Genomic DNA, 15,985 nt, shown 5'->3' with positions numbered 1-15,985 from the left:
TGGAGGAATAGCCTAGTGGTTAGTACAGTGGAACATGGAATGTTTCTACTATTAGAGATTCTGGAATGTTGGTGTTTGGGATTCTAAATGGAATGTTGCCATTATCCTTTTATCTTGCTGCACCATATGCCTGGAATAGACTTCCTGAGCCGGTACGTCAAGTTCCATCTCTGGCCGTCTTCAAATCTAAGCTAAAAAACCCACCTTTTTATGCTGCTTTAACTCCTAACCCTTATTCACTTGTTCAGAACCCTTATTTTATCCATCCTCACTTTAATATTCCCTTATCTCGGTTGTCTGTCCTAATTAGTGTAAGCTCCGCCGAGCAGGGACTACGTCGAGTATGCTATAGAAATGATGATGAGTAGTAGTAGTAGTAGTAGTCCCCGCGAATGGGCGGGGCATCCCGTATTATCAAAACAAGATGGGTGTCCATCTTTCGTTTCGATAATATGGTTGGGGACACCCAAATCTCAACATTTAGGTCGACCTTAGAGATGGGCGACCTTAGTGATGGGCGACCTCGTTTTTCGCCAATAATGGAAACCGAGGACGCCCATCTCAAAAACGACCAAATCCAATGCATTTGGTCATGGAAGGAGCCAGCATTCATAGTGCACTGGTCCCCCTCACATGCCAGGACACCAACCGGGCACCCTAGGGAACACTGCAGTGGACTTCACAAATTGCTCCCAGATGCATAGATCCCTTACCTTTGGTGCTGAGCCCCCCCAAAACCCACTCCCCACAACTGTACACCACTACCATAGCCCTTAGGGATGAAGGGGGGCACCTACATGTGGGTACAGTGGGTTTCAGGTGGGTTTTGGAGGGCTCACATTTACCACCACAAGTGTAACAGGTGGGGGGGGGGGGTGGGCCTGGGTCCACCTGCCTGAAGTGCACTGCATTAGCCACTAAAAACTGCTCCAGGGACCTGCATTCTGCTGTCATGGAGCTGGGTATGACATTTGAGGCTGGAATAGAGGCTGGCAAAAAATATATTTTAATTTATTTTTTTTGGGTGGGAGGGAGTTGGTAACCACTGGGGGAGAAAGAGGAGGTCATCCCCGATTCCCTCCGGTGGTCATCTGGTCAGTTCGGGCACCTTTTCGAGGCTTGGTTGTGAAAAAAAGGGACCAAGTCAGCCAAATGCTCGTCAGGGACGCCCTTCTTTTTTCCATTATCGGCTGAGGACGCCCATCTCTTAACCACGCCCCTGCCCCGCCTTCGCTACACTGCCAACACCCCCCCCCCCCCCCACCGTGAATTTTGGTCGTCCCCGCAACGGAAAGCAGTTGAGGATACCCAAAATCGGCGAAAGATGGGCGCCCTTCTATTTCGATTAAGCCCCTGAAAGGCATTATAAAGTCCTAATTTTGTCCTTTCCATTCCTTTCCTAATAATACCTAACTTTCTATTTGCATACTGAGCAGAGGGTTGCATTGTATCATCAACTATGACACATAGATCCCTTTCCTGGTCGGTGACTCCTAATGTGGAACCTTGCATCACTTAGCTATAGTTCAGGTTCCTCTTTCCCACAAGCATCACTTTGCATTTGCTCAAATTAAATGTCATCTGCCATTTGGATGCCTAGTATCCCAGTCTCGTAAGGTAATTCTTCACAATCGTCTTGTGATTTAACAACTTTGAATAACTTTGTGTTGTCAGTAAATTTAATTACCTCACTAGTTACTCCCATCTCTACATTATTTATACATATGTTAAAAAGCAGTGGTCCCGGCACAGATCCCTGTGGAGCCCCAATATCTATCCTTCTCCATTAAGAGTACTGACCATTTAACCCTACTCTCAGTTTTCTATTTTTTAACCAGTTTTTAATCCACAATAGAATACTACCTCCTATCCCATGACTCTCCAATTTCCTCAGAAGTCTTTCATGAGGTACTCTATCAAATACCTTTTGAAAATCCTTGAGTGCTGACTCCTAAGGTGGACCCCCAAATCAGGTAACTATGATTCTCATGATTACATCACTGCCCCAACTTCAAGGCCATATTCCCTTCATGGATCACTGTCCCTCTCCCCCTCACCCCCACTGGCCGTCACCAAGGTTGGTGTGCTAACCTTACCACTACTTCCCATAGTGGTGAGAAATTCATCTCAGTAACCAGGTCAAGCTAAATTTTGTATATAGTTAATACACTTGTTATCCCTTTTTTACATAATTTGTATGCACGGCTACATTCTCTTGATATAGGGCAAGTTTGCATTCATGCTTTGCACAATTCAGTGCACTCAATACAGCCCATGGGGGTTAATTCCATGTCACTCCTTGTGTAGAACTGCCACGTTGCTCATATCAACATCACATTCTTCCTTCTGGTGACAATTCCTTGCAGGTTTTAAAATAGCTTCCCTAAAATAACTAACAAATAGAAATAAATGGTGCTGTAAGCAAGTCGATTATTCTTTATAATCAGTACTTGTACTAAGTGATTACGGTTCCTGAGTCTAATCAAGGGACATTCTGTTCCCTCATTTTTGCTGAATACAAAAAAGGAACAATTGGAGATTCTTTCTAGAGCAGTGCTTCTCAAGCCACGCTTGAGTACTTCTTAGCCAGTCTGGTTATCAGAATGCCAAAAATGAATATGTATGAGAGAGGATTTGCATGCCATGGAATCAGTGTATGCAAATCTTGGTCATGCATTCCCATTGGGAATATTCTGAAATCCATATTAGCCAGAGAGTATTCAGGACTGGTATGAAAAAACCTGCTCTATTAAGGAAGGGTTGGGTGAAACCACCAGTTCTTGTTCTAGAGATCTCAGCAATACACAAAGTCATAGGGAGAATAATTATATTACAGCTGACCTAACTTGTGCAGCAGGTATGCACATATGATATACCAATTTTCCATGGGAAAGTATACATATACTCTTAATTGGAATATTAACCCAAGGAACGAACACATACACATTAATACCTGCTCCTTACTATGCACAGAATTTCACAGTTTAAGTTATAAACACGCAAACACTACTCACCTCTGGGAATACTTCCACTCAATTTCAGTAAACCTATATGTATAAAGACAGTATAGAATAAGCTTACATGCATGCAATCCAAGAAATTTCATAAAAGGCTATTTCTGCATGTAATTCTAATTCTAGTTTGAGAATCCACTTTTCTGAAAACCAAATTGGAACAGGTTACAATGAAAACATTAATCCAAATGCCTTTTAAAATTACCCCATAAACTTGTAAAGGGTCAACGCATTCAAGACAGGGCAGCTGCATTAGTTGAAGGAGCTAACAACAATTACTCTGATATAAGCTATTGCCTCTTCAGGGTTTCCTCCGTCTACTGTAAGGGATACAAGGCAATTTTAAGAACCTGCCGATCATCTCATCATTAACTTTCCTGAAGGACAGATAACACAACTAATGCTCTTCTGCAAGCAACATCAGCTAGTTTGCGAAAGCTTGAATATCTGTTTCCACATAGGCTGGAAGAAAGAAGAAAGAAAGAGAGATCTTTTGTATAGAGATTAAGGATGTGCATTTGTTTGAAACATGGGAAACGTCCACATTTTTTAACCAAAAATGGTAGGAACCCCCCCCCCCCCTAAAATTTTGGGTATTTTTTCCTGTGTTGTTAATAGGGGGCGTGTAGCCTGAAAATTTTTGATTTGTATCATTTCTCGTGTCTTTATGGGAATTTTAATTTTGCTATTTTTTCATTACAGGAGCAGTATCGTGAGTGTGCACTCTTTTTGCAAAGAGGGTGAACTTTTTCTGGACAGTGTACACATGCACAGATCAATGTGAATGTGCAAATAGTGTGCAAATGAATGAATGCATACTCTTTATGAAAGAATGCGCCCTCATTGCAAAAAGTGTGCAACATTTCCTGTTTTTGCTCAAACAGGGTGCCATATTGCGCAATAGGACACACTACAGCTTGACACTGCTCCCAAAACAAATGAAAAAACAAAAGTAACCCCAAATAACAAAAAATCTTGGAAACTAAACAAAACAACACATTTTTTTAGCTCGCACACCCCTTATAGAGATGTGATCATCTTTGGGGTGATTCTATAGAAAATATGCTAAAACTTACATTTATATATTTTTACTCTATGACATTTGTATCCCACATTAACCCCCCCAAACAAGCTCAGGTTCAAGAAAAAACATCAAAAATATGATACAGTCAGATAATTAATTACAACATTTTAACATATTAGGAATGGAAGAACTATGCTTGTCATGAAGCTAGGCAAGAGTATTGGTATGTTTTAAAAAAAACAGCCCAAGTGTTCTGTCCTCTGACAGCCTTGCACTAGTTTATAATGTGACCCTAAAATGTGTTTAATGCCTTTACTGTCATTCTCACTTCTAAGGATCTTCATTGCTGCAGTTCCCACTGCAAAGATATGTGAGCAATGCATTGTGTGTAATGTAGTTCACAGGCAATGCAGCCTGTGAAATGACCCATTGTCTGTCTGAATGAGAACTGTTACCACTGGTTGTGCGGCTGCCCAGACCTCCTCTCTTTTTCAGCCAAGCTTGGTTCCTTTGTCTACCTGCTATCATTTCCTGGTCATTCTTACTATCTCTGTCCTAAGAGGTCAGCCAGGTATGACCTTTCTCTCCAATCAAAGGCTGTCCTCTAGGACCACCCCTTGCTATCCGATGGCAGGCTCTGTCCCCATTGGTCTATTTACCCCCTACTCCCTGGGCCTGTGTGAGCCCTTCTTAGCCTCTCCCTCCCCATGAGCCATTCTCCATCTTGCTTCAGACAGCACTTGTCCTGCTAAAACTCCCTGGAACGAACTTGTTTTTTTACCTTGAATATATCTTCCTAATGAGATATTGCACTTCTGAGCTACTTCTGCCTGTTCAACTATTCACTCACCTCTGCAATAAAGCTGCCTCTCCTCAGATTTCTAACTCCAACCACTGATACAGCTCTCAGAATCACGGAGTCTCTGTGCCCTGGGGCAACACTTCAGAACATCTGACTGTGAGTAAATTATCTGTATTTATTCAATAAAGGAAACGTCAGAAAAGAAAGAGACTTCAGGTGTGTTCTGGTGTGCCAAGGTTATACTTCAAGATATTGAGACTTTACAGTTAACAAGTCTTAAGAGGCTTGACACCAAGAAGCAAACCTTGAAGCATACCACAGGTAATATCCTCTTCCTCAGAATGAGCTCCATTTACCACTACCTTCATAAAAGGTTCGCTAATCATGTGATAGAAGGCAATGCCCTTATTGTGGACTGCAAACCGGTTTAAAAAATAGGAAAACAGAGTAGGACTATCCACATGGAAAATGGCAATAATGAAATGACCCAAGAGTCTGTACTGGGATCTGTGTTGGCTAACACATTCATAAATGATGTCAGATGATCAAATCTGTGGAAGACACAAACTAATTCTATTATTAAAAGGGCAGAAGGAGGAAGTGACACAGACAGCCAGAAAACTGGGCCAGACCCTGTGGGAGGGTAATCAGCTGGAATTGAATATGGATATTTTATAGACAATAGGAAATCATACTCCTCAGATGATTTGGGAGCGGCATAGAGAAGTTGGCTCCCATCTCAACTTCACCGAACCTTCATCCATCCCAGAATACTGAGGGAGCTCAGAGAGGTTCTGGCGGGTCCTCTTAAAGATTTGTTTAATAAATCCTTGGAGACGGGAGAGGTTCCGAGGGATTGGAGAACGGCGGAGGTGGTCCCTCTTCACAAAAGTGGTGATAGGGAAGAAGCTGGAAACTACAGGCCGGTAAGCCTCACTTCGGTTATTGGAAAAGTAATGGAAGCCATGCTGAAGGAAAGGATAGTGAATTTCCTGGAAGCCAATAAGTTGCAAGATCCGAGACAACATGGTTTCACCAAAGGGAAATCGTGCCAAACGAATCTCATTGAATTCTTTGACTGGGTGACAGGAGAATTAAATCACAGACGTGCTATGGACGTCATCTACTTAGATTTCAGCAAGGCTTTTGACACGGTTCCCCACAGGAGGCTCTTGAATAAACTAGAAGGGCTGAAGATAGGACCCGAAGTGGTGAACTGGATTAGGAACTGGTTGACGGGCAGACGCCAGAGGGTGGTGGTAAATGGAGTTCGCTCGGAGGGAAAGGTGAGTAGTGGAGTGCCTCAGGGATCGGTGCTGGGGCCCATTCTGTTCAATATATTTGTGAGTGACATTGCCGAAGGGTTACAAGGTAAAGTTTGCCTTTTTGCGGATGACACCAAGATTTGCAACAGAGTGGACACCCCGGAGGGAGTGGAAAACATGAAAAAAGATCTGAAGAAGCTGGAAGAATGGTCTAACATTTGGCAATTAAAATTCAATGTGAAGAAATGCAAAGTGATGCACTTAGGGAGTAGAAATCCAAGGGAGGCGTATGTGTTAGGTGGGGAGAGCCTGATAGGCACGGACGGGGAGAGGGATCTTGGGGTGATAGTATCTGAGGACCTGAAGGCGATGAAACAGTGCGACAAGGCGGTGGCCGTAGCGAGAAGGTTGCTAGGCTGTATAGAGAAGAAGAAAGGAGGTTTTAATGCCCCTGTATAAGACGTTGGTGAGGCCCCATCTGGAGTATTGTGTTCAGTTTTGGAGGCCGTACCTTGCGAAGGATGTTAAAAAAATGGAAGCGGTGCAAAGAAAAGCTACGAGGATGGTATGGGAGTTGCGTTCCAAGACGTATGAAGAGAGACTTGCTGACCTGAACATGTATACTCTGGAGGAAAGGAGGAACAGGGGTGATATGATACAGACGTTCAAATATTTGAAAGGTATTAATCCGCAAACAAATCTTTTCCGGAGATGGGAAGGCGGTAGAACGAGAGGACATGAAATGAGATTGAAGGGGGGCAGACTCAGGAAAGATGTCAGGAAGTATTTCTTCACAGAGAGGGTGGTGAACGCTTGGAATGTCCTCCCGCGGGAGGTGGTGGAGATGAAAACGGTAACGGAATTCAAACATGCGTGGGATAGGCATAAAGGAATCCTGTGCAGAAGGAATGGATCCACAGAAGCTTAGCTGAAATTGGGTGGCGGGGGGAAGAGGGGTTGGTGGTTGAGAGGCTAGGATAGGGGAGGGCAGACTTATACGGGGTCTGTGCCAGAGCCGGTGATGGGAGGCGGGACTGGTGGTTGGGAGGCGGGAAATACTGCTGGACAGACTTATACAGTCTGTGCCCTGAAAAAGACAGGTACAAATCAAGGTAAGGTATACACATATGAGTTTATCGTGGGCAGACTAGATGGACCGTGCAGGTCTTTTTCTGCCGTCATCTACTATGTTACTATGTTACTATGTCACTGATGTTGAGGGGGTGCCGGATTGGGTGGCAGTCGACACTAGAGCCACAACGGGAGGTATGGCAGGTGCAAGCACCCCCGATACTGATGCACACCACTGCATGAGGCCACCCAGGAGCTCTGAAAGCAAGGCCCAGATGCACTCATCAAGGGCTGACACCAGGAAAAGCTGGGGTACCAGTTGAGGTGCGTTGCAGAACCATTTGGGGTCGACAAAGGAGCAGAATCTGCCGAATCCTTTCATGCTCCGGAGCTCCCGGCACCATGTCTCAAGGGTGACCGATGATGACGCTTCTTGGCCTTCGCCCAAAGTGTACCACCAAAGTTCCTTGGTGCCGATGAGGACAGCGTAGAATCCTCACGTCGCCTTGGGGTTGGGTCTGACGATGGATGGTCCTGGGGGGGGGGGGGGGGGGGGCCTGATCAACAGGAGGCCTTGAGACAGGTGGAGACCCACTTGACACCTCACTAGAAGCAGCCATGCTTACCAATGCTCCCGATACTGGTACAACGCTCGAAGTTGATGCCGACATCGAGGAACCAGACTTGGCTCCAAAAATCCTCTCTCATTGAGCCTATTGGGAAACATGGGTCCTCTTCTTCATACGAAGACAGAGAATACAGTTAGCGGGGCTATGGTCAGGCCCAAGACACTGCAGACAACAAGAATGGGTGTCCTTTCCCAAGATAGTCTGATTGCACCAGGTACAGCACTTTAAGCCACTGGGAATCTTTGTGGACATGGATAGAAAAACTTTGTCCGCTAAATTAAACAACTTGATGGTGCCTGAAAAAGAGGCAAGGCATGGAGAAAAAGAAAGTGAAAGACCTGACCCACGTGAGGGCCTGAAAATGGCCCGATAATGACGAAAAATAGAGAAGACTTAAATCCAGCCAAAATAAAACTAAGGAAAAATAAAAGATGGGTTTGTAAGGCCCAATTAAAGGTGCCACAAGAGAAACAGAAAGAAGACCAAAAGGCACTAACAGCTCTCAAAAAACGGACAAGTGAGAAGAGGACAAAAAAACACACCTTCTCCTCACACGGAAAAAAGAGAATTGAGACCGCATCCACGCAACAGGCAGGAAGGCACTTACGCATGTGCAGTGGAGCACAGTTCGCGCTCCACAAAGCTCTCTCTTTTTTTACTATGTCTGATTGTCCTCAAAGAATAGGATTTCCATTGCTCTCCACTCTGATACCTCCTGAAACAGAACACCAGGTCAGAAGTGGGCCTGGAGATGATCTTAAGAGTGATTTATGGTTTAATTTATTTGATATACCACATTATAAATAAAATATTTTCTAAGCAGTGTACAAATTTGCATGAAGTTCACTACAAATGTGGACAATGTCAGATATGTGATATTACAATACAACTTTCCCATTTCACAAATCTTGGAGATCAGAGTACATATACAATACAAAACATAATGTCTTACTGTATTTGTTGTGTACTGTATTTTGTGGCCATGTAATAAGTTTTATATTGGCCAGATAGGTAGAAAACTTAGGATACAGGGTAATGAGCACCTAAGCAGCATTAATAGAGTTAGAATTGAGCCATATTGTGTAAGTGTAGGACATTTTCTCAATGGTCTGAGGTGTTTTGTTTTGGATCACATTCCTCCACATGATCAGAGATGAAGAAGGGCAAATCATGAAAAATATTTTCAGTGCCGAGAACAATTCTTGGGTTGTGTTTACTAAGGCGCGCTAGCGTTTTTAACGTGTGTTAATGGTCGGCACACATTAAACACTAATGTGCCCACAGGAATGTATTAGCGCGCTAGCGTTTAACGCACCTTAACTTTAAAGGTCCGTTAAAAACGCTAACGCGCCTTAGTAAACATACCCCCTTGAGTTTTAAACACATTAGAACTGTTTGATTTAAACATTGCAACTCAATAGCATCATATTTTTCTGAACAAGAAGTAAAAAAAACAGGTGATTGAATGACAAGAAGAGTACAGCATGATTCTGACTGGTTGTTTCAAAGATAGCATCTATAAGTCTTGGCACCATTTTTTGTATCACAGTGAAAATGAATACATATTCAGTGAAATAGTGAGTACCGAATATTCAGGTAATCTAACGTAGTAGGTGATGGCAGAAAAAGACCTGTACAGTCCATCATTTACATCAATGTGGTTATGAATGAATAACTATTCAGACATTTTATATATTTTTAGGTGAAATTAAAGATCCATAACATTTCCCTGAAGCAGCAGTTATGATACTGCAAAACATTGGCAATGTCAGAGACCCATCTTGTCCCCATCTATATATCTGCACTTGGTCCCTCGGCTACATGGTAAGATGTATGGTAGAAAAGCATTAGCATCATATCTGTGTTATTTGAATGTTCCATTGCATTGCTTATTAGGTGTTTCATTGGTATTACGCTGACATCGTATTTTATCTGTTATTTGAATTTCAGTGCTGTTAAATATGTATATTTTTATACTGTTTTAAGGTAGTCCTATTATTAGGTTTTAATTCGCTATCCTCAAGCTTATCTCATTTATTGTACTTATGTTAATATTTGGTCATTTTTACTTATTGTTATGTTGTTAATAAAATTGTAAGTTTTATATTAGACTGTACCTGCTGTACACCACGTTGGATGAATCTCTTCCTTTTGGTGGTTAATAAATCCTAATAAATAAAAAATACAGACATCTTTTTCAGAGATAAGTTTTGATTTAAAAAGTTTTTTGCCTCTCACTGTTATATTAAGGACAGTTTTTTTTGCCCATGATTAGATTTCATAAGCACAATAGTTAAATGTACTTCTTAAAAGTTCTAAGGCTTTGCTCCTCCTGTTTTTCCAATGTCAACTCACAGGTGACATGGTATTGAGTGGATGTTTAGTTATTCATTCCTCAAAACCCCATAAAGACTGGTTCCCTATTGACCTAAAAGCCAAAGAAGCAGAAGGACATTGCCAAACCAAAACAACAACAACAACACACTATTATCAAATATGCTGGAAAGAAACAGGACATTATAAAATGTTCCACCATACAACAAAATTCAATTTAAGAATGTCCCTATAATTAGTTCCTTACAAATAATGTTATAAGACAGCACCACTTGCACTTCTCTAGCAGAGAATATATTTGTTTTGGTTTTTTTAAAAAAAGGTTTCTTCAAACTACCCCCTCCTGAAACATCATTTTCAAGACCATTTTTCAATCTTTTAATGTGGCTTATAACCATGAGGAAAGCTCCCTGGTGCTCCCTGTTAGCTTGTATCTAAAAAGCTTCAGTCTCACTCCCGTCACTTCTAGGAAGAGATGTCCTACCTTAATCAATTTGCTCTAGCCCAAACCAGAGAATGTCATCTGGTGATTCCTGGCTGATTAGCTAGGTAAATCATCTTTGGCATCTATAGTGCAGCTGACGCCTTTCTTCTGTGTGCTTTTGTCTGTTTCTGCCTAGAAGCAGCAGGTTTCCTGTTCAATTATCTCAAGTAGTCACGGCACACTGATGCAGATAATAAGAGCAAACACTAACACAGCTAATGACTCTAATAAGATCTTTACAGTTACTCTGATTCCTCCTTAATGGATACTGTAGGTGTGTCTTCAATAATTATAGAAATGCCTGGAACTGGCACAACAGAGCTTTTTTTTTTTACTCACAGGCTTGGCTACACAGATTTTGATGGGTTTGATCTCCCATCAGGGTCTAAGGTACATGATAGAAAGAGCCTGTCGAGATGCATATCTCCCCCTTCTGTGCCACCGACCAAAGCATGTGACTGTAATCTCTTCCATAGCATATTGAATAATTTAACTGAAAATGATGAAAAACCCAGCATTAACAATTATCCAAAGTCTTCGTTTACACCATTGGAATTTAAATATATGCGCCTACTGGAATCAGAAAAATTTCCTCAAGGTGGTGCAGTGATGAATCTGACTACCTTTTTGGAGTCATCATTAGACGTTATAACGAAAAGAGCAACATTATTAGTCTCATTTGCCTTGGAGATGGATCGGGATGCAGTACTGAGACTTTCTTTAAGACATTTGGATTCAGTTTTTTGGGGGTAAAATAAGAATATACCCAGACTTATCAAGAGAGACTCGGAAGAGGCGTAAAGCCTTTTTGGCTTTACGCACAAGAACTGTGGCAATAGGAGCTACCTTCCTGTTGAAATTTCCTTGTGTATGTAGAATAGTGTTTCAATCTAAACAGTTTTAATTTTTTGACCCCAAACAGCTAGAGGAATTTCTAATCAGTAGGGAAGAGGTTAATGTAGTGGTTTAATCCCATATGCACACTGTTTAACAGCCTTGGAGCGAATCACTCAGGGACGTGACGCTTCATTATTATAATTTACAATGTATGTTTATTTCCTTTAGATTATATTATTAATCTTACATCTTGGATTGATTTCTTATTCTTGTGGTCGATAACTATTTGAAACTTAAAAAAATATTTGCTTGTCTATATAATTTTTATTTCCAAATTGTGTATTATCATTCATAAATGTGAAATTATGTTTGTTAAAAAGCTTAATAAAGATAAAGTTAAAATATATATATATATGCGCCTAACAATAACAGGTCTATAAATTAATAAAATTGGGACTGTCCCAACAAGTCAGCTAGCAGTGGGGGTGGACCCTGGTTCCTATCAACCTGCTGGAAACAATGCTAGAGCTGTAGAGAGGGACTGGATCAGAACTTCCTTTGAAGGCCTAGACATTTGTCATGCTCTGATGGAAAACTTGGTTTGTGTATGTATGTATGTACAGTGGGGGAAATAAGTATTTGATCCCTTGCTGATTTTGTAAGTTTGCCCACTGACAAAGACATGAGCAGCCCATAATTGAAGGGTAGGTTATTGGTAACAGTGAGAGATAGCACATCACAAATTAAATCCGGAAAATCACATTGTGGAAAGTATATGAATTTATTTGCATTCTGCAGAGGGAAATAAGTATTTAATCCCTCTGGCAAACAAGACCTAATACTTGGTGGCAAAACCCTTGTTGGCAAGCACAGCGGTCAGACGTCTTCTGTAGTTGATGATGAGGTTTGCACACATGTCAGGAGGAATTTTGGTCCACTCCTCTTTGCAGATCATCTCTAAATCATTAAGAGTTCTGGGCTGTCGCTTGGCAACTCGCAGCTTCAGCTCCCTCCATAAGTTTTCAATGGGATTAAGGTCTGGTGACTGGCTAGGCCAATCCATGACCCTAATGTGCTTCTTCCTGAGCCACTCCTTGTTGCCTTGGCTGTATGTTTTGGGTCATTGTCGTGCTGGAAGACCCAGCCATGACCCATTTTTAAGGCCCTGGCGGAGGGAAGGAGGTTGTCACTCAGAATTGTACGGTACATGGCCCCATCCATTCTCCCATTGATGCGGTGAAGTAGTCCTGTGCCCTTAGCAGAGAAACACCCCCAAAACATAACATTTCCACCTCCATGCTTGACAGTGGGGACGGTGTTCTTTGGGTCATAGGCAGCATTTCTCTTCCTCCAAACACGGCGAGTTGAGTTCATGCCAAAGAGCTCAATTTTTGTCTCATCTGACCACAGCACCTTCTCCCAATCACTCTCGGCATCATCCAGGTGTTGACTAGCAAACTTCAGACGGGCCGTCACATATGCCTTCCGGAGCAGGGGGACCTTGCGGGCACTGCAGGATTACAATCCGTTATGTCATAATGTGTTACCAATGGTTTTCGTGGTGACAGTGGTCCCAGCTGCCTTGAGATCATTGACAAGTTCCCCCCTTGTAGTTGTAGGCTGATTTCTAACCTTCCTCATGATCAAGGATACCCCACGAGGTGAGATTTTGCGTGGAGCCCCAGATCTTTGTCGATTGACAGTCATTTTGTACTTCTTCCATTTTCTTACTATGGCACCAACAGTTGTCTCCTTCTCGCCCAGCGTCTTACTGATGGTTTTGTAGCCCATTCCAGCCTTGTGCAGGTGTATGATCTTGTCCCTGACATCCTTAGACAGCTCCTTGCTCTTGGCCATTTTGTAGAGGTTAGAGTCTGACTGATTCACTGAGTCTGTGGACAGGTGTCTTTCATACAGGTGACCATTGCCGACAGCTGTCTGTCATGCAGGTAACGAGTTGATTTGGAGCATCTACCTGGTCTGTAGGGGCCAGATCTCTTACTGGTTGGTGGGGGATCAAATACGTATTTCCCTCTGCAGAATGCAAATAAATTCATATACTTTCCACAATGTGATTTTCCGGATTTAATTTGTGATGTGCTATCTCTCACTGTTATCAATAACCTACCCTTCAATTATGGGCTGCTCATGTCTTTGTCAGTGGGCAAACTTACAAAATCAGCAAGGGATCAAATACTTATTTCCCCCACTGTATATAAGTGTTTGTGCTTGCTTGTTTGTTTGATTTTTTAACATAAGTGATTCTTGAACCTGTCCAGGGGCAGTACCAGTCAGGTTTTCAGGATATCTACAATGCATATGGATGAGATACACTTGCATGCAACAGAGGCACATTATGCAAATCTCTCTCACTTTACTTTGCTACTGCAAAACAATGAGAAGGACTGACAAACAGCACAGCCGACAACTTTTCAAAATGACTGAAGACCTTACACCCAATACAGATTATTCCTACTCGGATACAGCAAAAGAATTTGCCTGGTATTGAGGGTGCTCAAGCCTACAGAGCTGGAACCTATTTTAAGTAATCACTAAATCTAAATGAGTACTGCAGCAGAGGAGACATTAAATGCCTTTCCCTGGTAATCAATAGAAATCAAATCTCCCCCTCCCCCCACCTCAAAACAAAACAAAAAAAATGCATTTCAAAATTGCTGTGTGGCTGTGGGTATACAGCAGTGCCTTCATTTACTTTTTCATTTCGGGAGGCCATAGGATGGTTTGGCTAGAGGGAGAGAGGCAGGCACACTTGCTCAGGAAAGTCTGGATCATTAGCTACAGGTGATAAATCTTATCCAAGGAGGAAGGGGAGACACATCAGCACAACTGCCAACATTTATTCAAAGCTGGGGAGAAAAGAGGAGGTCTGAATTTTCAGTGCAGTCAATGGGAGTAAAATCATTAGATGCAAACAAGGTGATGAAGCAAAGCATACAAACAACATTAATGGTGACACAAAACTAAGCTGACCCAAAGTTTTAAAGCTGACATGCTGCAATGTGATAACTGCAAAATCTCAGTCCAACAATGTTTTCATTTTGAATAGTTCCTCACAATTTGCTATTATCCCTCAAAATTGCATCTCTTCAAAATGATCAAATTATTACTGAAAAAACTCTTTAGAACAGGTATCTTTCGAATATATTACCAAAACACGTAAGATAGAGTATCAGATAGAGAGGTTGAAACAGAGACCATAGTAGACCAGTTATTTTCAAAGCACTTAAAAACCTATGGAACGTTGTAAGTCTAAGTGCCTTGAAAATAAGCCCCAGGTGTCTTTAAATAAAAAGCAGACAGATTTCCAAGATTGCAAATTATCACTGACAACTGCTGAGCAAGATGTAAATAGGAACAACAAACATAGTTTGAAATGTTTATATGCAAATGCCAAAAGCCTAAGAAATAAGATGGGAGAGTTAGAATATGTTGCACTAAATGAAAAATTAGATGTAATAGGCATCTCAAAGACCAGGTGGAAGAAGGAAAACCAATGGGACACTGTCATAACAGGGTACAAATTATATCATAGTGATAGGGTGGATTGAAATGGTGGAGGGGAAGCATTGTATGTTAAGGAGGGCCTTGAATCAAATAGACTAAATGTTCTGCAGCACACAAAACACATTTTGGAATAATTCCATGTGTAAAGGGGAAAAGGATAATGATAGGAGTGCACTACCGTCCGCCTGGCCAGGATGAAGAGACGGATGTAGAAGTGTTATCAAAAATTAGGGAGGCTAACAAACTGGGGAACACAATAATAATGAGTGATTTCAATTACCCCGATATTGACTGGATAAATGTAACATCAGTGCATGCTAGAGAGGTGAAATTCCTTGATGGACTCAAGGACTGCTTTATGAAGCAGCTGGTTCAGGAGCCAACAAGAAAAGAACAATTCTAGACCTAGTCCTTAGTGGAACGAATGATCTGGTGCAGGAGGTAATGGTGCTGGGGCCTCTTGATAACAGTGATCATAAAACGATCAGATTCAATATAAGCTCTGGAGTAAGTACACACAGGGAATCCAATACATTAGCATTTAACTTTCAAAAAGGAGACCATGATAAAATTAGAAAACCTGTGAAAAAAGAACTTAAGAGGAGCAGCTGCAAAGGTCAAAAATACCATCCAGGAAGCCAGGCCAGACATATTCTGCGTATTAAAAAAGGAGGACGGAAGACCAAACTACAGCCAGCAAGGTTAAAAAGTGAGGTGAAGGAAGGTATTAGAGCTAAAAGAAAATCCTTCAGAACATGGATCCAACTGAAAATAATAGGAAACTACATAAAGAATGGCAAAGCAAATGCAAAACGCTGATAAGGAAGGCAAAGAGAGACTTTGAAAAGAAGATTGCGTTGCAGGCAAAAACGCATAGTAAAAACTTTTTTAGGTATATTAAAAGCAGGAAGCCGGCAAAAGAATCGGTTGGAACGCCAGATGAACGAGGGGTAAAAGAGGCACTCAGGGAAGATAAGTCCATAGCGGAGAGAGTAGATGA

At 41.8% G+C, this 15,985-nt stretch overlaps 1 protein-coding gene across 6 annotated transcripts in view; it reads right to left on the bottom strand.

Moving 5' to 3' along the window:
* Positions 1–15,985, bottom strand: part of DTNA (dystrobrevin alpha) — a 567,561-nt gene that overhangs the window by 434,313 nt on the left and 117,263 nt on the right. For 5 of the 6 annotated variants that reach the window (XM_030214003.1, XM_030214021.1, XM_030214069.1 and 2 more), the window contains exon 2: positions 3,015–3,047. The exons of the other annotated variant lie outside the window; for it this stretch is intronic. The gene's annotated coding sequence lies outside the window, so the exon portion shown is untranslated. The remainder of the gene's footprint in view (positions 1–3,014; positions 3,048–15,985) is intronic. 6 annotated transcript variants of the gene reach the window in all.

The sequence above is a fragment of the Microcaecilia unicolor genome, chromosome 1 (genome assembly GCF_901765095.1).
Source record: "Microcaecilia unicolor chromosome 1, aMicUni1.1, whole genome shotgun sequence".
NCBI lineage: Eukaryota > Metazoa > Chordata > Amphibia > Gymnophiona > Siphonopidae > Microcaecilia > Microcaecilia unicolor.
The sequence above is the reverse complement of the archived record's forward strand: the minus strand, read 5'-3'. Positions and strand labels throughout refer to the sequence as shown.